This window comes from Dendrobates tinctorius, unplaced genomic scaffold (assembly GCF_039654945.1).
Source record: "Dendrobates tinctorius isolate UK_male_01 unplaced genomic scaffold, ASM3965494v1 ptg000199l, whole genome shotgun sequence".
In the NCBI taxonomy this organism is placed as follows: domain Eukaryota; kingdom Metazoa; phylum Chordata; class Amphibia; order Anura; family Dendrobatidae; genus Dendrobates; species Dendrobates tinctorius.
Window position 1 is genome coordinate 9,961,981 of NW_027361866.1, and position 22,286 is coordinate 9,984,266.

Here is a 22,286-nt window from a genome sequence, read left to right on the forward strand (position 1 = left end):
AAATGTATGGGAAATAGCTAAAACTAGATGGGAACAGCATGGAGAAGATGCCTGCATGCCTTTCTGACTCACATAAGGTATCTGGGAATAATGTTGTCAGACTATTGTGTTGGTTTTACAGATTTTTAAAAAGACCTATTAAACCAAACCAACATTTATTTTTAAGGGAAAAATGCTAAGAAACATTTTTTCCTTCATAATTACATGTATATAAGGCAAAGTAAAAAATTATACCTCCCCTTTAGCATATGTTTTGGCTATAGTTTTTCATTTAACATTTGTGAGGGCTCTCACTCCTACATTTGGGAGGACCTTTCCTCATTCCCAATAGTTAGTAAGATAGTGGAATACATATTCCCCATCCCTTTACAATGCCATTTCAAAGATGCCCATTTGAGTTTTGGGCTTCGCCTGCCGCCACCACCACCACAACCGCCATCTCATTATGCAGCGCTCAATTTACAGTTTCAGAGGACCAGCAGGTGCTGGGAAACCGGTGTTTTTTAATCTCAACAGTTCATCCTTGCCACCGGATCTCAATGGAACAACGGTCATAGTGGGTGAAGCCGGTGTAAGGTGAATATAATACAGGAGTTGGGGAAGCTGTATGATCAATGTCAGGAAATTTGATTCTACCAGACAGCAAAAGCATTAGAAATAAATTCTGAGTACAGTGTATGCAAGCGAGGGCCTCTATAGTAAGTCTGTCAGGCTTGAAACCCATGTCACGCACATGTACAAGCCTCAGTCATTTTACATGGAAGCAGCCTTCCCAAGGGAAAGAGCCTGGAGTGCCTTTGACCAATCTGCACAAGCCTACGCACTTCTTCTGGAAACTATCCAACCAGGCAGAATGTGTCTTTTTCATGGTTTTGAGCAACAATAGAGTAATTCCAGGATTTGTCCCAGAGAGTGATGAGGTCTGTGGAGTGTATTAACCAGGTGACACGCAGTGCTACAGAGCTCAGGTAAAGGCCTTAGCGTGGCAATTACCATGTTCCAATTTGTGTAAGGCTGCAGCCTGAATAGTTCTATGGAGCGTATTACCCAGTCTCTTAGATGTGCTTAAGATGTACAGAAACTAGCCACCATTTTTTTTGTAAGGACCCAAATTTAGAAAATGTACGGGAGGCAACAGTTTAATAAAGAAACACAAGTCTCATTTAGAAGCCTGGAAAAGTCAGCAATGGTCTTTGTCCAGCACCAGACAATGTAAAGTGCTAACTAGAGTTGAGCGAAACGGGTCGAAAAATTTCAAAAGTTGCCGACTTTTGGCAAAGTCGGGTTTCATGAAACGAAACCCGACCCTAGGATGAGGTCGGCGACTTACGCGCCAAAGTCGCGTTTCAAAAGTTTGTTTTGCGCTCTTTTTCAGCCAATCAGGATCCACGGACACTGTGGGCAACGTGATGACATAGGCAGGGGTCACCACCATCTTTCAGAAGGGCATGCAAGTGATTGGCTTGCTTTGGTGGGCGTCACAGGGGTTATAAAAGGGCGTGCACGCCGACCGCCATCTTACTTCTGCCGATCTTAGCATAGGTAGAGGTTGCTGCTGCTGATTCTGTAGGGAGAGCGTTAGGCAGGGAAGAAGAAAAAAAAACTGCTTCTGCTGCTAGTGATTTTGCCTGTACAACACACCAGTCACTGTGTGTGCAGTGCAAGGGGAGGCTATATATAATAGAACACCACAACGCAGACGGCGACAACCCTGGCACACGGTGCAAACACGTTTCCTGCAGCGGTGCTCCAGGTGCGCCGAACGTCTGTGGAGAAAATCCAATCTACACGAAGATTTCATCCATTTTAAGTTTATGCTTAGAACATACAACACTGCCCTTCACCTCTCCAAACAAACCTATTTCAACACCCTCATCATCTCACTGTCTAATAACCCGAAACGTCTCTTTGACACTTTTCATTCTCTACTCAATCCAAGAGTACAGGCCCCAACCACTGAGCTCCGAGCTGACGATCTGGCCAATTACTTCAAAGAAAAAATTGACCAGATCCGACAGGAAATTATCTCCAAATCCCCTCATACCATGCACTGTCCTCCCTCCCCCACTGCATCTAACTCACTCTCTGATTTTGAACCAGTCACAGAAGAAGAAGTAAGCAGGCTCCTTGCATCTTCTCGCCCAACTACTTGCACCAGTGACCCATTTCCGTCACATCTCCTCCAGTCCCTTTCCCCTGCTGTCACCCCTCACCTAACTAAAATATTTAACCTCTCTCTCTCTTCTGGTATTTTTCCCTCCTCATTTAAGCATGCCATCATACATCCACTACTTAAAAAACCATCCCTCGACCAAAATTGTGCCGCTAACTATAGACCTGTCTCTAATCTTCCCTTCATCTCTAAACTCCTGGAACGCCTGGTCCACTCCCGTCTTATCCGCTATCTCTCAGAAAACTCTGTTCTCGACCCTCTCCAATCCGGTTTCCGCTCTTTACACTCCACTGAAACTGCCCTCACTAAAGTCTCTAATGATCTGCTAACAGCTAAATCAAATGGTCATTACTCCATGCTAATTCTCTTGGATCTCTCTGCAGCATTCGACACTGTGGATCATCAGCTCCTCCTCACTATGCTCCGTTCCATTGGCCTCAAGGACACCGTTCTCTCCTGGTTCTCCTCCTATCTCTCCGACCGCTCCTTTACTGTTTCTTTTGCCGGTTCCTCCTCCTCTCACCTTCCCCTTACTGTTGGGGTCCCTCAAGGATCGGTTCTAGGCCCCCTCCTCTTCTCCTTGTACACTGCCCCTATTGGTCAAACAATCAGTAGATTTGGTTTCCAGTACCATCTCTATGCTGATGACACCCAATTATACGCTTCTTCTCCTGACATCACGCCAGCCTTCCTAGAAAACACTGGCGATTGTCTAAACGCTGTGTCTAATATCATGTCCTCACTATATCTGAAACTGAACCTATCAAAGACTGAACTCCTTGTGTTTCCTCCCGCTACTAATGTACCTACACCCGACATTGCCATTTCCGTCTGTGGTTCCACTATTACTCCCCAGCAACATGCCCGCTGTCTTGGGGTCATACTTGATTCCGAGCTTTCCTTTGCCCCCCACATTCGATCACTGGCTCGCTCTTGTCATCTGCACCTCAAAAACATTTCTAGAATTCGACCTTTTCTTACTTTTGACTCTGCAAAAACTCTTACTGTTTCTCTTATTCATTCTCGTCTCGACTATTGTAACTCTCTTCTAATCGGTCTCCCTCTTACAAAACTCTCCCCTCTCCAATCTGTCTTGAATGCTGCAGCCAGGATCATATTCCTCACCAATCGTTACACCGATGCCTCTACCTTGTGCCAGTCATTACACTGGCTACCCATCCACTCCAGAATTCAGTATAAACTTATTACCCTCACCCACAAAGCCCTCCATGGCTCAGCACCACCCTACATCTCCTCCCTTGTTTCAGTATACCACCCTACCCGCGCCCTCCGTTCTGCTGATGACCTGAGGTTAGTATCCTCAATAGTCAGAACCTCCCACTCCCGTCTCCAAGACTTTACACGTGCCGCGCCAATTCTTTGGAATGCACTTCCCAGGTCAATACGATTAGTCCCCAGTCCCCACAATTTTAAGCGTGTCCTGAAAACGCATTTATTCAGACTGGCCTATCGCCTCAACACATTAACCTAACCTATCCCTGTGTGGCAGAGCCAAAAATTTTACCATAACCAGGTTCCCAGCATCATGTTCCCACATGCTTTATGCATCCATTAGCCCTCTGTGTCTGTACTGTTACACACTTAACATTATGGCTGGTCCATACAATCAGGGCAACTGTTACCACCCACCTTTCGTGTCTACCTCTTTCCTCATAGACTGTAAGCTTGCGAGCAGGGCCCTCACTCCTCTTGGTATTTGTTATAATCTACTGTATGTGATTATTGTTATGCTGTAATGTCTATTGTCTGTACAAATCCCCTCTGAAATGTAAAGTGCTGCGGAATATGTCGGCGCTATAAAAATAAAATTTATTATTATTATTATTATTATTATTATTATTATATTGTGGTGGATCAGCGGTGTTGGTTGTTAGGCTGCCTTCTAAGGCTTCCTGACAGCTGCATTGCTGTTTACCCACTGCTCTGCAAACTGCTTTTTTAAAAGCAACCCCAATTTTTTTTTTTGTCCTGCTGAGGTACTGAGTGTGCATTTTTTTATACCATACAGCGGTGTATGCTCCTCACACAGTACCGTGTAAGGCTGTTATCACAGCCACAGTGAAGCTATCTGTGTGTCACTCTGTGAGAATAAGTCGAGGACATGTTCCGTTCTTACAGACCTGCACCTACTAGTTTTGTCTAGCTTTCAAACAGTTAAATATATTTTCTGTTTGATCACATTCAAAACTATAGAGAGACAGCGTGTGTCAGTCCGTATACTTAAAAAACATGGAGCTTGACAATTTTACGTACACCGGACAGCCGTGTACGTGCACGCTCCTCTCAGTACCGTGTAACGGCTGTTATCACGGCCACAGTGAAGCTATCTGTGTGTCACTGTGGAAGGATAAGTGGAGGACTTGTTCCGTTCTTACAGACCTACACTCTAGGGAGATTCCTATTCTGCCCAATTCTACATACACCTTGTAGTTTGTGATACACTAGCCAATTTCTGCCTGTGACATAGCGCTCTGATATTCAGTGGGCCTCACACAATCCAAAAGTGTCCACTGTCCACAAGTGTGTGCAGAAATTCAAAATCTCTGTGATCCTGTAGTCACTTTTTTCACACCTGTGCCATCGAGCCTGTGACATAGCGCTCTGATATTCAGTGGGCCTCACACAATCCAAAAGTGTCCAGTGTCCACTAGTGTGTGCAGAAATTCAAAATCTCCCTTATCCTGTAGTCACTTTTTTCACACCTGTGCCATCGAGCCTGTGACATAGCGCTCTGATATTCAGTGGGCCTCACACAATCCAAAAGTGTTCAGTGTCCACTAGTGTGTGCAGAAATTCAAAATCTCCCTTATCCTGTAGTCACTTTTTTCACACCTGTGCCATCGAGCCTGTGACATAGCGCTCTGATATTCAGTGGGCCTCACACAATCCAAAAGTGTCCAGTGTCCACTAGTGTGTGCAGAAATTCAAAATCTCCCTTATCCTGTAGTCACTTTTTTCACACCTGTGCCATCGAGCCTGTGACATAGCGCTCTGATATTCAGTGGGCCTCACACAATCCATAAGTGTCCAGTGTCCACAAGTGTGTGCAGAAATTCAAAATCTCTGTGATCCTGTAGTCACTTTTTTCACACCTGTGCCATCGAGCCTGTGACATAGCGCTCTGATATTCAGTGGGCCTCACACAATCCAAAAGTGTCCAGTGTCCACTAGTGTGTGCAGAAATTCAAAATCTCCCTTATCCTGTAGTCACTTTTTTCACACCTGTGCCATCGAGCCTGTGACATAGCGCTGTGATATTCAGTGGGCCTCACACAATCCATAAGTGTCCAGTGTCCACAAGTGTGTGCAGAAATTCAAAATCTCCCCTGTCCTATAAACACCTTGTACCTTGTTTTACATTACTATATAGTTTGTTGGATTTTGTCTACACTTCTACAAAAAATGAGGAAGGCTGGTGGAAGAGGCCGTGGAATTGGGCGGGTTTGGCAGCTGGTAATGATGGTGTTGGTGGTGGATCTGATGGTAGTGGCAAGAGCAAAATAGGACCGAATGCAGGAGGTGTTGAACCTGCGTCATCGTCTGGCTCCATAAGGCTTCGAAAGCTTAGTTTTCTAGGAGTTGGCAAACCGCTTTTAAAGCCAGAGCATCAGGAAAAAGTTTTGTCTTACATTGCTGACTCAGCCTCCAGCTCTATCGCCTCCTCTTCTGAAGTTGTAAAAAGTAAAAGCACCGAGTCGTCATTGGAGGCTCATGTTCATGAACCACACCTTTCCTTGTGTCCTTCACCCCAACCAAGATTGAAGGATGACGCAGGCCATACTACTGATTACTCCATGGAGCTGTTTTCACATACCATGCCTGGATTATCAAGTGAAATGGTGAATTACCCAGGCCAAGATGAATCTGACCTGGAGTGCACTGATGCACAGCCGCTGATGGATGATTCTGCTGGTACATTCACTCAGAGCACTACATTGTCCTCGCAGTGTACAGAGCCAGATTCTGACCCTGATGAGACTCAGGTGCCCCTTCCCGCACACTATACCACCATACACGGTGACACAGAGGAAGGTGCACATGACATTGAAGAGGAGGTGATGGATGACCCAGTTGTTGACCCAGATTGGCATCCATTGGGGGAAGAGGGTGCTGCTTCCAATAGCTCAGATGAGGAGCATCCACAGCAGACATCGACATCGCAACAGCTGTTATCTGGCAGGCCCGGAGCACTCCAAAGACAGGTTCCAAAAATCAAAAGAGTTGCTGGACAGCTTGTCCAGAGGGTCAAAACATCACAGCGTGCTAGGCCGCAAAATGTCTGCCAAAGTAGGAAGAGTGCAGTGTGGCACTTTTTTGAACAAAATCCTCATGATCAGGCCAAGGTTATCTGTAAGAAGTGCGCAAAGACCTTTAGCCGAGGGAAAAATCTGAAAAATTTGAATACCAGTTGCATGCTTAGACATTTAACCACCATGCACTTGCAAGCGTGGACACAACACCAAACCTCAAGTGCCACATGTGCAACTGATCACAAAGAAGGTAGTCAGCAACGCTACATTGTTTCCCCCACTGTAAGCCCACCGGTTAGCACAGCAGCAAATGTTGAGGTGTCGTTGCAAGGCCACAGCAGTCAGGGAATCCCACTGTTATATCAACAAAATACTGAATCTAGGCCATCAGAAAGAACACCAACTCCATCACCATCATCAACCCTCTCTCAGTCCGCCCTGTCCACCGCTACTTCCACCATATGCAGCTCTCAAGTCCAGCTCACCCTCCCAGACACTATGAGTAGGTCAAGAAAGTACTCAGTCTCTCATCCGCGTACACTGGGTTTGAACGCCCACATTGCCAAACTAATCTCGTTTGAGATGATGCCCTATCGGTTGGTGGAAAGCGCAGCTTTCTGCGAACTCATGGCCTATGCAGTACCACGCTATGACCTACCCAGTCGCCACTTCTTCTCTCGCAAAGCCATCCCAGCCCTCCACCATCATGTAAAAGACCGCATTGTCCATGCACTCAAGCAGTCAGTGAGTGGAAAGGTGCACCTCACAACTGATGCATGGTCCAGTCGGCATGGCCAGGGCCGTTACGTGTCCATCACTGCGCACTGGGTTAATGTGGTGGATGCAGGGTCCACAGGGGACAGCGGTGGTGGGACAGTGCTGCCTAGCCCACGGTATAGGAAACAGTTGGCTGTAGGCGTTCGACCCTCCTCCTCCAGAAGCGAAAGCTCATCCACAGAGCGCAGTCGTACGAGCACTCCATCTGCAGCTGCCACTGTTGCACACGAGGTGTCCCCCTATCGAGCAGCTAGTGGAAAGCGTCAGCAGGCTGTGTTGCAGATGATGTGTTTGGGCGACAGACACACCGCCGAGGTGCTGGCCGAGTACTTGAAGCGACAAACTGAGTCATGGCTGGGCAGTGTACATCTTGAGGCAGGCAAGGTAGTTAGTGATAACGGCCGTAATTTTGTGGCAGCCATAGCCCTTTCAAAACTCAGCCACATACCTTGCTTGGCTCACACCTTGAACCTGGTGGTGCAGTGCTTCCTCAAAAATTATCCGGAGTTAACAGCACTGCTCCAGAAGGTGCGAAGACTGTGCGCGCACATCCGCCAGTCGCCTGTACACTCCGTTCGTATGCAGAAGCTGCAGCGATTGCTCCACCTTCCCAACCACGCCTCATTATCGACATTGCAACAAGGTGGAACTCCACCCTGCAGATGGTGGAGCGGCTGTGCGAGCAGAGGCAGGCCATAATGCATTTGTGGGAGGATACACGGCCAGGCACTTTGAGAGCAGACATGGAGTTGACAGGTGTGCAGTGGACGAAGCTGAAAGACCTCTGTAAAGTCCTTCAGTGTTTTGAGGAATGCACACGGCTGGTAAGCGCAGACGACGCCATCCTAAGCATGAGCATCCCACTTATGCGTCTGCTCATGCAAACTTTGACGCACCTTAAGGAGCAGGCGTCTGCAGCTAATGTTGATGAGGAGGAAGAGGAGGAGGGAATCCTTGATGACATTCAGCCATTGTCTGCTCAGGGACCTCTCCTGGACGAGGTGGAGGAAGAAGAGGAGGAGGAGGATGATGATGGGGATGATTACTTAGGGGAGGAGGATGCATCTCGTGGGGCAAGTGAAAATGTTGGCGTGGCAAGGTCTGGTACAGGGTTTGTGCGTGACTGGAGGGATGTGGATTTGCCAGAAAGTGCTCCTCCAACCAGCACTCGCAGTGCATCATCGACACCGGGAACATTGGCCCACATGTCAGATTATGCCTTGCAGATCCTAAAAAGGGACCCCCGCATTGCCAAAATGATGAACGATGACGACTACTGGTTGGCCAGCATCCTGGATCCACGCTATAAAGGCAAATTACAAAACATCATGCCACAGGAGAACCTTGACCTAATATTGGCTAATAAACAAGCAACTCTGGTAAATCGGTTGCTTGAGGCATTCCCAGCACACAGCAGCGGTGATGGTTCTCACACGAGCCGTACGGGCCGGGGCAGCTTGGCAGAGGTGTTCATGGTGCACACAGCAGAAGTGGCGTTGGAGACAGGGGTTTCATGACAATGTTGTGGACTGATTTTTCAAATACCGCTCACACAACTGGTAATACTGCATCGATGGAAAGTGACAGGAGACAGCAGTTGTCAACTATGGTTACAAACTACTTTTCCTCCCATATCGATGTTCTCCCACACAGGTCATTCCCCTTTGACTATTGGGCCGCTAAACTGGACACCTGGCCTGAATTGGCACAATATGCCTTACAAGAGCTCGCTTGCCCAGCTGCAAGTGTGCTATCGGAAAGAGTCTTCAGTGCAGCTGGATCAATCCTGACAGAAAAAAGGACCCGTCTGTCAACCCAAAATGTGGATGATCTAACCTTCATTAAAATGAACCATGCATGGGTTTCCAAGGATTTTGTCCCACCTTCCCCTGATGACACATAGGGTGACAGAAAAATGGCTTGCTTTGGTCCACCTCTTCCTGGGACTTGACCTATTTTGCCTTTTGCATCAGCTGAATGTCCAACATCAACATATGCCACTTTCTAAAACTCCCTAACTGTGCTGCCTCCCCCCCCATGGCCGGGGTCACCACCTAGCGCACGACACCGTGCGAGTGCCGGTGCCCTGGACAGGTGGGTAGGCCGACTCTTGGGCGCGGGCACTGGCACAGGGTCCCTCATAGTGCAATCAAGTGTCTCTGACGGTGGTGGTGCACACCCGCCGTCAGACACACCGCCGTACTATGAGGGGCCCAGTGCCAGTACCGACGCCAACGAGTGGGCCCCCCTTGCTTGGGCAGGGCCCCAGCATTTGCAATCTTTACCTCTCCCTGCTCCTCCGCTGTGTAGTCTGGGCCGTCAAATCCATACTGTGCCTGACACCGTCTGAGCCTGCCTCCTGATGTCTAGACATATATTTTGAATGTGTACGCTATCCATACATGTTATTCGGGGATACGGTACCCTTTCTCACCTTTGTGCAATCACGTGCAATCCATACTGGGCCTAACACTGTCTGAGCCTGCCTCCTGATGTATAGACATATATTTTGAATGTGTACGCTATCCATACATGTTATCCGGGGATACGGTACCCTTTCTCACCTTTGTGCAATCACGTGCAATCCATACTGGGCCCAACACCGTCTGAGCCTGCCTCCTGATGTATAGACATATATTTTGAATGTGTAAGCTATCCATACATTTTATCCGGGGATACGGTACCCTTTCTCACCTTTGTGCAATCACGTGCAAGCCATACTGGGCGTGAGAACGGCTGGCGAGCTGTTAAGCAAGCTACAGCACCTGTGTTTTGCACACGCAAGTTTTTCATTTTTTCAGGAATGACGGTTAGGCCTAATTCCGGAACTGCGGTTGATCTGCACTTACTGGGAAATCATCGTTCGCGGGTAATAATTGTAATCAGTGATCCCCATCACTAACGTTGTTCAGCGGGTTATCTGCACCTGTAAGCGACAAACGCTGGCCTTTTCAGTGTAGCGCACATGCAGCCACGGACATGTAAGGGCATGACATACCAGTTATTGGCCAATCTCATGTGCCAGAGCCTCACGTGTCCCTCTAGTAAGCCGGACTCGGACGGCGGGGCATGACGGAGTCTCGTTCGTTAACGGAATTAAGCTTGCAATGTGTGCATCTTTTCTGTAGCTGGCATGGTTGAGGTTTCCCAGGTGGAGTCGAATTTAACCGTAGGCTCCACTCCTGGTGGTGCCCTTCTGGACATTCCTTTAAGGTTCAGCTTTGCAACCATACTGCCCACGTAAAACAAACACTTTGCCTTCATGAACGCTGTTTGGAGGGTCATGACTCGTGGGAATAACGCCGCCCAATCAGTTAACCTGCTAGAGAGATCCTTCGTTGCTCCCAAGCATGACATCACACTCCCTAGGAGGAAGGTAATGCCACTGTGGCGACCGTACTCCTGGGGGCGACACAAGTGCACTGATGCCCAGCCACTGCTCGATGAATCTGCTGGTACATTGACCCAGACCACTACATTCCCCTCGCACGCTACACGGCCTGAATCTGACCCTGATGAAACTCAGGTTACCCTTCCCATATACAGTTCCATATTACACAGTGACAAAGAGGAAGCTGCAGATGAAAGTGCAGGTTCGGCCCAGCCGCCATCAGACACACCACCGTACTATCAGGGGCCCTGTGCCAGTGCCGTCGCCAACGAGTGGGCCCCCCCTGCTTGCTCAGGATCACAGCACTTGCAAGGTTGAAATACTGTGCAGTGAGATGGAAGATGGGAACGACGAGGAGTCCAGACTAGTACAGGGATTCCCTAGCGAGGAGACTTATTTGATTGTTTTCAATGTTGGGACAGCAATTTTTGGGGAGCACTATACTCTGGAGAATGATAGATGGGGCCCACCATACACTGGAACATACCAAAGGTGGACATCAGACACTGGAGCAGCATTTACAGGGCCCATTATACACTAGAGCATTAGAAATCGGGCCCATTATGTTTGGAGCATTATTTGGGCCCATAAGACAGTGGAGCTTCATCCATGGGGACCAACATATACTGTAGCATTATGTGGAGCTCATCATATACTGTTTCAAACATTATATGGGACTAGGGATGGGCGAGTCTACTCGCTAGGACTCGTTACTCGGCGAATAGTAAGGGACTCGCTGGACTCGTTACTCGGCGAGTCTCCCAGTGATTACTCGCACAGTAACGAGTCCAATGCAAGTCAATGGCAATCCTAGTTTTGTCAGAGTTTTTTTTTCTCACTCGCTAGACTCGCTATATCACATCGCTGTCAACAGCGAGTCTGAGCGAGTCTACGATTCCGAGTCCTGTATACTGGATTCGGGACTCGCTTTTACAGAATCTGTTATGTTCCTACAAGTTTCCAAGACAGCCTATGTCAACACACAGCGATTGTGAGCGAGTCTGAGCGAGTCTACGAATCCCGAGTCCTGTATACTGGATTCGGGACTCGCTTATACAGAATCTGTTATGTTCCTACAAGTTTCCAAGACAGCCTATGTCAACACACAGCGATTGTGAGCGAGTCTGAGCGAGTCTACGAATCCCGAGTCCTGTATACTGGATTCGGGACTCGCAAATATAGAATCTGTTATGTTCCTTTGTAATTTGTAAATCGCACATTACTCGCTAAGGCTAGTTTCACACTTGCTTTTTTTTGCAGCGCGTTTTTCCCGCAAAAAAAACGCATTAAAAAAACGCATACAAATGCATACAAACGCTGCGTTTTTTTCAAGCATTTTTATGCGCATGCAGGAAAAAAACGCAGCGTTTTTGCGCGTTTGTATGCGTTTTTTGTGCGTTTGCGTTTTTTTTACAGATTTTGGAAAAACCCCACAAAAATGAAAAAACAACCATTCAACAACACACAAGACCAATGGGACTTCATTGTGGGTGTGGTATGTTAATATATAGACCCTGTCTACAGTATTCTTCACATTTGCTTGATTCTTCTCGTGACCATGGATCTGCGCTGGAAGAGTTTTCACTTCAACTTGGATTTGGACATCGCGATGGCTCAGGCGTATGCAGTTGCTTGCCATGAACAAAGAAAGAGAGAGAGGCAGCGAAGACGGCGGCGTATGTGGATACATCTGATTGTTGAACTCCGGGAGAGCCGTGGGGCATACCACACCCTCTACAGCGAGCTACAGGCAAACCCGGAGAAATTTACAGATTATATCAGGATGTCCCACGAAAGTTTCATGGATTTGCTTGCTCGTGTCCAACAATCCATCCGGAGACAGGACACACAGCTCCGTCGTGCGATTCCTCCTGAGGAACGGCTACTGGTGACATTACGGTATGTTTTAAAAACCAAGGGGTGCAGTCTGATGTTTTTTTTTTAAATTTAGTATTCAAAACCTTGGGTAATTAGTTTTCGTGAATGTACTAATATTTTATTTTATAGTTTTTTAAAATAATATACATAAATATTAATTTTACTTCTTTGTCTGTTCACAGATTCCTGGCGACTGGAGAAACCCTATCTTCACTACACTTCCAGTACCGTATTGGAATCTCTACCTTGTCTGGAATTGTTGCTGACACCTGCCGGGCTCTCTGGAATGTTCTTTGCCCAGAATTTATGCCCCTGCCCACCGCTGAAAAGTGGATGGAAATTGCTGACAAATTCTGGACAGTATGCAATTTTCCCAACTGTTTGGGAGCTGTTGATGGTAAACACATACGGATCATCAAACCCCAAAGAACGGGATCTGAGTACTATAATTACAAAAAGTACTTTTCAATAGTACTCATTGCGATTGCGGATGCCGGATGTATGTTTGTAGCAGTGGACATTGGAGCATTTGGCCGTGGTAATGACTCACAGGCTTTTAAAAACTCAGACATGGGCCGGAGGTTGTATGGCAACCAATTTAATTTCCCTATGCCACGGCCTCTTCCTCACACCGAAGCTCCGCCACTGCCCTTTGTAATGGTTGGCGATGAGGCTTTTCAAATGTGCGGAAACTTACTGAAACCCTACTCCAGCCGGGACTTGGACCACACCAAAAAAATATTTAATTACAGGCTGACCAGGGCCAGAAGAACTGTCGAGTGTGCTTTTGGGATTCTTGTTTCCAGATGGCGAATTCTGGGCACGGCCATTAATCTTAAACTTGAAACAGTCGATGAGGTGGTGAAGGCCTGTGTGGTTCTACATAACTTTGTGATGGCTAAAGAGCACCCGACCTTTGAACTGGACGATGATGCTCCTAACCCATTGCCTGAATTCACTCAGCACACTCTCAGGTCATCTGTTGAAGTTGGCCAAATGAGGGACCAATTTGCGGCCTACTTTATTTCTGATGTAGGACGGGTGCACTGGCAAGATGAAATGGTGTAATGTTTTTGTTTGTTTATGGTAATAAAAAACCTTATTTGATACCATTACTGAGTGCACTATATTTTTTAAACTCCAATTTAATAAAAAACTTCCCATGTATAACGGAATTTTTTGATGTTCACACACCTGGGCAGGTAAATACACATATGAGTTAAAATGCAGCATTGCTAGTCTGCGTGAAATATATTGGAACGAGCAAAGCTGCAGGCCATGAATCAGGAAACCATTTTTTTTCAAGAGAAAATTGTGCAACTAGTTGAAAACAAAGTATGTGATTTTCTCAAAACACAACCCTCAAAACCCAACCCCAATGAAAGTCCATGGGGAATACAAGTCAGCATTGAGTGGATGAATGTAATCTGCTCCATTCCAACTTACAAGTTATTACACTAGGCCTTGGAATGACTATACTAGGCCGTGGTATTTCAAATATGAGTATAGTATGCCTTGGGCCTACTAGTATAGTCATATGTGAAATACCACGGCCTAGTATAGTCATAACAAGGCATACTCAATTTTTGCCAACTAGGATCTTGTTTCACGAAAAACAAACGGGTGAAACTTGAAACCAACAGTTTGCTTTTCATGAAACCAGATTCTAGTTGGTAAAAATAGAGTTATTACACTAGGCCTTGTAATGACTACACTAGGCCGTGGTATTTCAAATATGAGTATAGTAGGCCTTGGGGCTAGTAGTATAGTAATATGTGAAATACCACGGCCTAGTATAGTCATACCAAGGCCTACTGTAATAACTCTATTTTTAACAACTAGCATCTTGTTTCACAAAAAACAAACTGGTGAAACTAGAAAGAAACTTATTTTTAAGACAAGTTTCAACAGTTTGTTTTTCATGAAACCAGATTCTAGTTGGTAAAACTAGAGTTATTACACTAGGCCTTGGAATGACTATACTAGGCCGTGGTATTTCAAATATGAGTATAGTAGGCCTTGGGCCTACTAGTATAGTCATATGTGAAATACCACGGCCTAGTATAGTCATACCAAGGCCTACTGTAATAACTCGATTTTTAACAACTAGCATCTTGTTTCACAAAAAACAAACTGGTGAAACTAGAAAGAAACTTATTTTTAAGACAAGTTTCAACAGTTTGCTTTTCATGAAACCAGATCCAAGTTGGTAATACTCGAGTTATTACACTAGGCCTTGGTATGACTATACTAGTCCGTGTTATTTCACATATGACTATACTAGGCCTTGGGTTGGTTTTTAACATGTATTTACCCATCAGTGTGTTTGAGCGGCGCAAACAACATTAATGAAACTTAGTAATGGTGAACCACAAATGTAAATTTATTTTTTATCACAAAAATAAACCAAAAAGTTATTTTTTCCGGCGTTTGGGGGCAGATGGTTTCAATTTGGGGGTGTGCAGGGAATATGCAACACTTGCTGTTGAAGACGGTGTTTGAGGGGAAGGGGCAACAAAACTTGTGGGGGAAGGTAGTCCAGTTAAGGGAATTAAACTAGGAACACTTGGAGGAGAGGAAATCTGTTCAGGTACATTAGTTGTAATGGCATGTCGCCGTAGGCTTGTGTGCCTGGACCGACTTTGGCCCAATGCCCGCCTTGATAGATTTCGCCTTGAACTAGGGGCAAATATTGAGTGTAGGTCCCCCGTCTGCAGGTGTGGCTGCTGCTGCTGCTGAGGTGGCGGCTGCTGCTGCTGAGGTGGCGGCTGCTGCTGCTGCTGAGGTGGCTGCTGCTGCTGCTGAGGTGGCTGCTGCTGCTGCTGAGGTGGCTGCTGCTGCTGCTGAGGTGGCTGCTGCTGCTGCTGAGGTGGTTGCTGCTGCTGCTGAGGTGGTTGCTGCTGCTGCTGCTGAGGTGGCTGCTGCTGCTGCTGAGGTGGCTGCTGCTGCTGCTGAGGTGGCTGCTGCTGCTGCTGAGGTGGCTGCTGCTGCTGCTGAGGTGGCTGCTGCTGCTGCTGAGGTGGCTGCTGCTGCTGCTGAGGTGGCTGCTGCTGAGGTGGCTGCTGCTGCTGAGGTGGCTGCTGCTGCTGCTCTTCGTTGTCAGTGCTCGTCCTTGCAGGAGGACTGGTGGCGGCAGTGATGGTCCAGGTTTGCAGAGTGGTGGTGGCAGGGCTACTACATGTTGTTGTAGCGGCAGGGCTGTTCCATGTTTGCCTAGTGGTGGCTGAGCTCCACGCATGCATGGGAGTGGCGGTGGTGCTCCAGACAGGAGCAGCGCTTGCCATGGTGGTGTCGGTGAAGTGACCAGCTGCACTCAGACTTGTGGTGGTGTAACGGTGGGTGTCCTGGCTTTGAATAGAGGTGTCCGTGCAGTGGTATGCAGCACAAGTCGGTAGTGAGGTGAAGCGAGTCAATGGTGGCACAGGTGGAAAGGACACCACTGACTGCTGACCGTACCGATTATGCTGCATAGCCTGCAAGAAAGCATTGTTGCAGGCCTGCAGCACATTCAGCTGTTGATCAGGACTAAGGTGTTCCGCCATGCCCTTTTCAATCTTACTAAAAAAATGGTGTGCTGGTCTGTTGAGGTCGGCCTCCAGACGGTCAAGGCGCTGTTCTACAGAATTGAAGCGGTGTTCAAAGTGGTTAAAACCACGTTCCATGAGTGCAAAACCGCTTTCAACTCTGTCGGACAGTGACTTGAGGCTGGAATTAAATGTCTCGCTCAAATGCATAAACTCGGGCAAGACATTCCTGTCCAAGGCCCTCTGCCGCTGGCGGGTAGTGCCCGCATAACCAGTGGCAGAGACCTGGGACAGGGGAACACCTGATGGCCCAGCTTCCTGGTCACCAGCTGTGTGTGTGGTTGACCTGCAAGGTGCTTCCTGGCTGTCGGATGGCTGGGACGGGTCAGAGGACGTCCGAGGAAGGACCGCTCCAGGGCCAGGTTGCAGGGTGCTGCTCCAGGTGCTGTTGAAGAAAGGAAAATCATTACTACCATGCCTTTACAAGAAGCATCAGCTGTGGATTAGAAAAACACAGATTAATAAAAATAAAAACCCAAAATTTATAATACTTACGATCTCGTGGCAAGGACCGGTCTTAGGAACTGCAACGCGTGATAGTGACGGTATCTAGTTCTGGTCCTTGACGCAGATCCACTGCGAACCTGGCCCTCAGCACGAACATCACTGTTGAAGCGGTCCTTGATCGAACGCCAACGTGTTCGGACTTTGTCCACTGTTGATAAAAAAAAAACAGTGCCGTCAAGGACAACAGTCACTGCGGCACAATGTAGCAATACAATACTCAAAGCAGTCACTGTAGACCCCGATGACACTGTTGGGTTTCCTGCTAGAATACACCTAGCACGAAACCCAACAGTGCCGTCAAGGACAACAGTCACTGCGGCACAATGTAGCAATACAATACTCAAAGCAGTCACTGTAGACCCCGATGACACTGTTGGGTTTCCTGCTAGAATACACCTAGCACGAAACCCAACAGTGCCGTCAAGGACAACAGTCACTGCGGCACAATGTAGCAATACAATACTCAAAGCAGTCACTGTAGACCCCGATGACACTGTTGGGTTTCCTGCTAGAATACACCTAGCACGAAACCCAACAGTGCCGTCAAGGACAACAGTCACTGCGGCACAATGTAGCAATACAATACTCAAAGCAGTCACTGTAGACCCCGATTACACTGTTGGGTTTCCTGCTAGAATATGCCCAGCACGAAACCCAACAGTGCCGTCAAGGACAACAGTCACTGCGGCACAATACAGAGCAGGGAAATACTCACTAAACGCCTTTTTGGAGGATGCTGTGGCGCTGTCCCAGCCATCCATCAACGCTGCGGCCACCTCATTCCATAGCCGCCGGGTCACCACAATGTCCTTGTGCAGCCGGTCACGGCTGTCCCACAACGGCGAACGCTCCTGGACCAGGCTGATGAGCTGCTCATTATCCAGGTAGACGTCTTCATCCCGTTGTGGAACCTAGACAAAACACATTCATTAGAATAATCAAATTTAAATTGAATAAAAAGTTACAAAAAAAGAAACATAAAAAAGAGTAAAAATAGAAGATAAAAAATAAAGAACATTACAAATCATTTGATACTTACATTCCGTATCACCACCGGGACTTGGCTTCGCTGCTCCTGCTCTTCGCCCTCACTAGTCCCGTCCGCAGAAGATGATGATGACGATGTCTTAAAAAAGTTGAAAAAAACGTAAGAGATTTGGAGAAGCAGCAGATATACTTACCAGATGCACGAAAATAATCACCTCACGGTCTGCTTGCGCCAATTCCTGCCGCGATGGGGAATACTCTGATTCTGAAGACATACTGCATGTAAAAATAATAAAAATCATTAGTACATACATAATTTAAAAGGACAGGCATATAATGTAATATACTCACATTCTTCGCTGATATAATGGGTTCTTGGTTGACTGTCTGCTCTTCAATCTGTCAGTGTAGTAGTGGCAGAGTTTTGGCAGGCACCTCCTTTATATAGACTTTTTTTTTTGACTTTAGAAGATTATAACTAGGACAACAAGTGGACACCACCAAAAAAACGCAGCGCTAAAAAAACGCATACCTGCGCATGCCAGTGCGCACGTATGCGCATCCATAGGCTATAATGGCCATTTTTAGCGCAAAACGTGCGCATACGTGCGCATGCGCTTTTTTCCAGGGCCAAAAAATGCAACATGCTGCGTCTGGAAAATACCAACGCACACCCCAAAAAAACGCAGCGCATGAAAATCGCATACATGCGCTTACCAGCGCGCAGGTATGCGCACCCATGTTAAATATAGGGGAAAAAACGCATGTGCACGTATGCGTTTTTTTCCAGCGCAAAAAAACGCAAATGTGAAACCAGCCTAAGACTCGCTTCCCCATTCATTAACATTGGACTCGCTAGACTCGCAACGAGTAGCGAGTCCCGGGCTCGGACTCGCTAGAATCAAGCGATTCCGAGTAATTTAGGACTCGCCCATCACTATATGGGACCAATGATTCTGTATGGAGAAATAGATGGGCCTCGTCATGAGATGTAAAAAGTGAAGTATTTTTCATTGTACTATACCGCTATTTCTCTGCCGTATCGGAGCATGATGAGGTGTGGTATGTGTTAAAGGGGCGCTCTTTCGCCCAGGGCACATGAAAGCCTGGAGCCAGCCCTACCCCCCCACAACTTTAGCCAAATAACCCCCATTTTTCAGTGCGTAACTTGTATTATGAAGTTAATTAAGGTTGACAAGCTTAAGTAAGAAGAATTGATGCTTTTGGCATTCAAATGGGCACTGTAGGTGTGTTTCCTGTCCTCCTCTCACTGCCGACTTTTATTCCCCATTGACTTACATTGGGTTTCGTGTTTCGGGACGACCCCGACTTTTCCCTATAATCGGCCGATCTTGCTCGACCCGACTTTTGGAAAAGTCGGGTTTCACGAAACGAAACTCGACCCTAAAAAAACAAAAGTCGCTCAACTCTAGTGCTAACAAATATTTATGCCCTATCTATCTAACAATTAGTGAACAGATCTATATGCTGACAAGGTACAACTGAACATTGCACTGGGACAACGAACTTGACTTGGTTGCCGACTGTTGTGTCTGTGCAACTGCAGGTTGTGGACAGGAGGCCTCAACACCTCTTCCTGGACAGCAGAATGGGAAGGACGTAACACAGGGAAAAGGCCAGTGTTTCACCGTCAGAAACAGATTTTGTATCCAGGCGTTTTGCCCACCTATTGGGGTGTTGAGTATATGAGCCGTGTATGGTGTATGCTAACAGAGGTATTATGTCGCATTTCCCTTTATAAAACAATGTCTGGGTAAGATTTTCATGATATATATTTTATGTAGCATGTTACTCATTGTTATTTTGTGCAAGGCTGAAACCTGAAGAATTGTGTGCAGCATATTGATGCATTCATGTACCAAAAGAAGAAGAGCAACCAAGGTTATTAGAGCACTGGGGGTCTGCAATACCAAGACAGGTTATTACACTTGGGGTTATTTAGTTTGGAGAATCGAAGGCTTAGGGGTGATCTTAGTACAATGTATAAATATATGCAGGGACAATACAAAGACCTTTCTAATGATCTTTTTACTCTTAGACCTGTGACGGGGACAAGGGGGCATCCTCTACATCTTGAGGAAAGAAGGTTTAAGCATACTCACAGACGCGGATTCTTTACTGTAAGAGCAGTGAGGCTATGGAACTCTCTGCCATATGATGTGTTAATGAGTGATTCCCTACTAAAATTTAAGAGGAGACTGGATGCCTTTCTTGAAAAGTATAATATTACAGGGTATATACACTAGTTTCCTTAATATTGCGTTGATCCAGGGAGCTAGTCTGATTGCTGTATGTGGAGTTGGGAAGACATTTTTTTCCCCAATGTAAAGCTTATTGTTTGCCGTATGTGTTTATTTTGCCTTCCTCTGGATCAACATGTTAGGCTATGGGTTTAACTAGGTGGACTTAAAGTCTTCCTTCAACCTTAAATGCTATGTATGTTACAAAATGTCCAATAATAATAATCTTAAATAATAATCTTTATTTTTATATAGCGCTAACATATTCCGCAACGCTTTACAGTTTTGCACACTTTGGAGTGGGGGAGGAAACCGGAGTGCCCGGAGGAAACCCACGCAAACACGGGGAGAACATACAAACTCCTTGCAGATGTTGTCCTTGGTGGGATTCGAACCCACCACTGAGCCACCGTGCTGCCCGGTGCCAAGCACAAAACCAAAAATCAACATCAGGCTACCAGATATACGCTTCAAGAAACCGTGAAAAGGGCAACACAATAAACAAATTATAATAACAGACTATATAGAGATTTAGAGTAGAAATTTGTACAATGTACAAAGGTTTCCAAAAATTAACCCAATTGGTCTGTATCATACACGCTGAAAGACGCTGTGATGGGATCACCACAATACACTTTGCAGATACAACAAGAGGTATATAAAAAAATGTAAAAAAAAAAAAAATCATAATTTTCTATTGGTTTAATAAATATTACATCTTTATCTAGCAGTTGTGCGACTGGCGCAAAAGGCTGCAGAGATACGCAAACGTAAATATTTACCTCTAGTTTTTGTGAGTCTGCTGTTGCCGTGTGTAATAAAGCTGATATCTTAAAAAAAAATTGCCACACATTGCTAGATATACTGAATTTGTACATAACACTTCTGTGAGCGTATTTGTCAAAAAATAAAGCCAGGGAAATTTTTTTTCATAAGCATAAAGCATTCAATATGAGAAAGGGTGATGTTAAGGGACATGGATGTGGTGGTGCCCGCCAAGGCCGTGTTACAGATCAGAAGGTGACTGGATCTTGTTCTAGCTTCATGTCAAAATGTGGTCAGCGCGATACACCACTGACAAAACCAGATAAGTAGAAGGATGTTGTGGGTTGGATGGCAGACAAAGGCTCCAGTGTGTTATTCTGTATGGAGCACTATGTGGTGGACTATACTGTCTGGTTTCTAAGCTATTTTAGAATTTACAATACGTATCACTCATGCAATGTAATAAGTAAGTAAACTCTTTGGCACTGGGCAACACGGTGGCTCAGTGGTTAGCACTGCAGCCTTGCAGTGCTGGAATCCTGGGTTCAAATCACACTAAGGACAACATCTGCAAGGGAGTGTTTATGTTCTCCCCATGTTTGCGTGGGTTTCCTCCCACATTCCAAAGACATACAGATAGGGAATTTAAATTGTGAGCCTTGAGTGTCCTGCCCCATATTTTACATACTGTATATCTTAATGTTTTGAAAAAAAAAAAAATTACAATCATCATGCAGACACCAGTGGCGGCGATTGTGCTGTAGCATGATTGGATCTATAATTTCCAAATATTCTTTTTATTTAATGATACAAATTCCTTTAGAAAAAAAAAAAAAAAAAAACTTCTTCCAAATGGCACTGATGGAGTCTGCTCAGTAGCATCTATCGACAATCCGATAGATGCTACTGCACAAGCGCCCCTCCAGCACCATTTTGCTATAGGAAAAAAATTGTCTCCACCAAGATGGTGCCTGCGCAGTAGTATCTATTGCGTTCCGAATTATGCTACTGTGCAGGAGCGACCGGCACCATTTTAAAAAACATTTCATTTTTTTCCTGAAGAAATTTATATTACTAAATTAAAAGAATATACAATTGTGCTGAAAAGTTTACATACCGTGGCAGAATTTCTGCTTTCTAGGCCTTTTTTCAGAGAATATCAATGATAATACCAAAACTTTTTCTCCACTCATGGTTAGTGGTCATGTGAAGTCATTTGTCAAATTACTGTGTTTTCCCCTTTTTAAATCATAACGACAACCCAAAACATCCAAATGACCCTGATCAAAAGTTTACATACCCCATTTCTTAATACCTTGTATTATCCCTTCTAAGTAAATGACAGCTTGAAGTCTTTTGTTGTAGTTGTGGATGAGGTTCTTTATTTTCTCAGATGATAAAGCTGCCCACTCTTCTTGGCTAAAAGCCTCCAGTTCCTGTAAATTCCTGGGCTGTCTAGCATGAACTGCACGCTTGAGATCTCCCCAGAGTGGCTCAATTGTATTGAGGTCAGGAGACTGAGTTGGCCACTCCAGAACCTTCGCTTTGTTCTGCTGTAGCTAATGACAGGTCAACTTGGCCTTGAGTTTTGGATCATTGTCATGTTGGAACGTCCAAGTACGTCCCATGAGCAGCTTCCTGGCTGATGATTGCAAATTTTCCTCCAGTATTTGCTGGTAACGTGCTGCATTC

General features: G+C 46.0%; 1 protein-coding gene across 6 annotated transcripts in view; it reads right to left on the reverse strand.

The window, feature by feature from the left end:
* Nucleotides 1-22,286, reverse strand: part of MREG (melanoregulin) — a 213,802-nt gene that overhangs the window by 13,727 nt on the left and 177,789 nt on the right. The window lies entirely within an intron of this gene.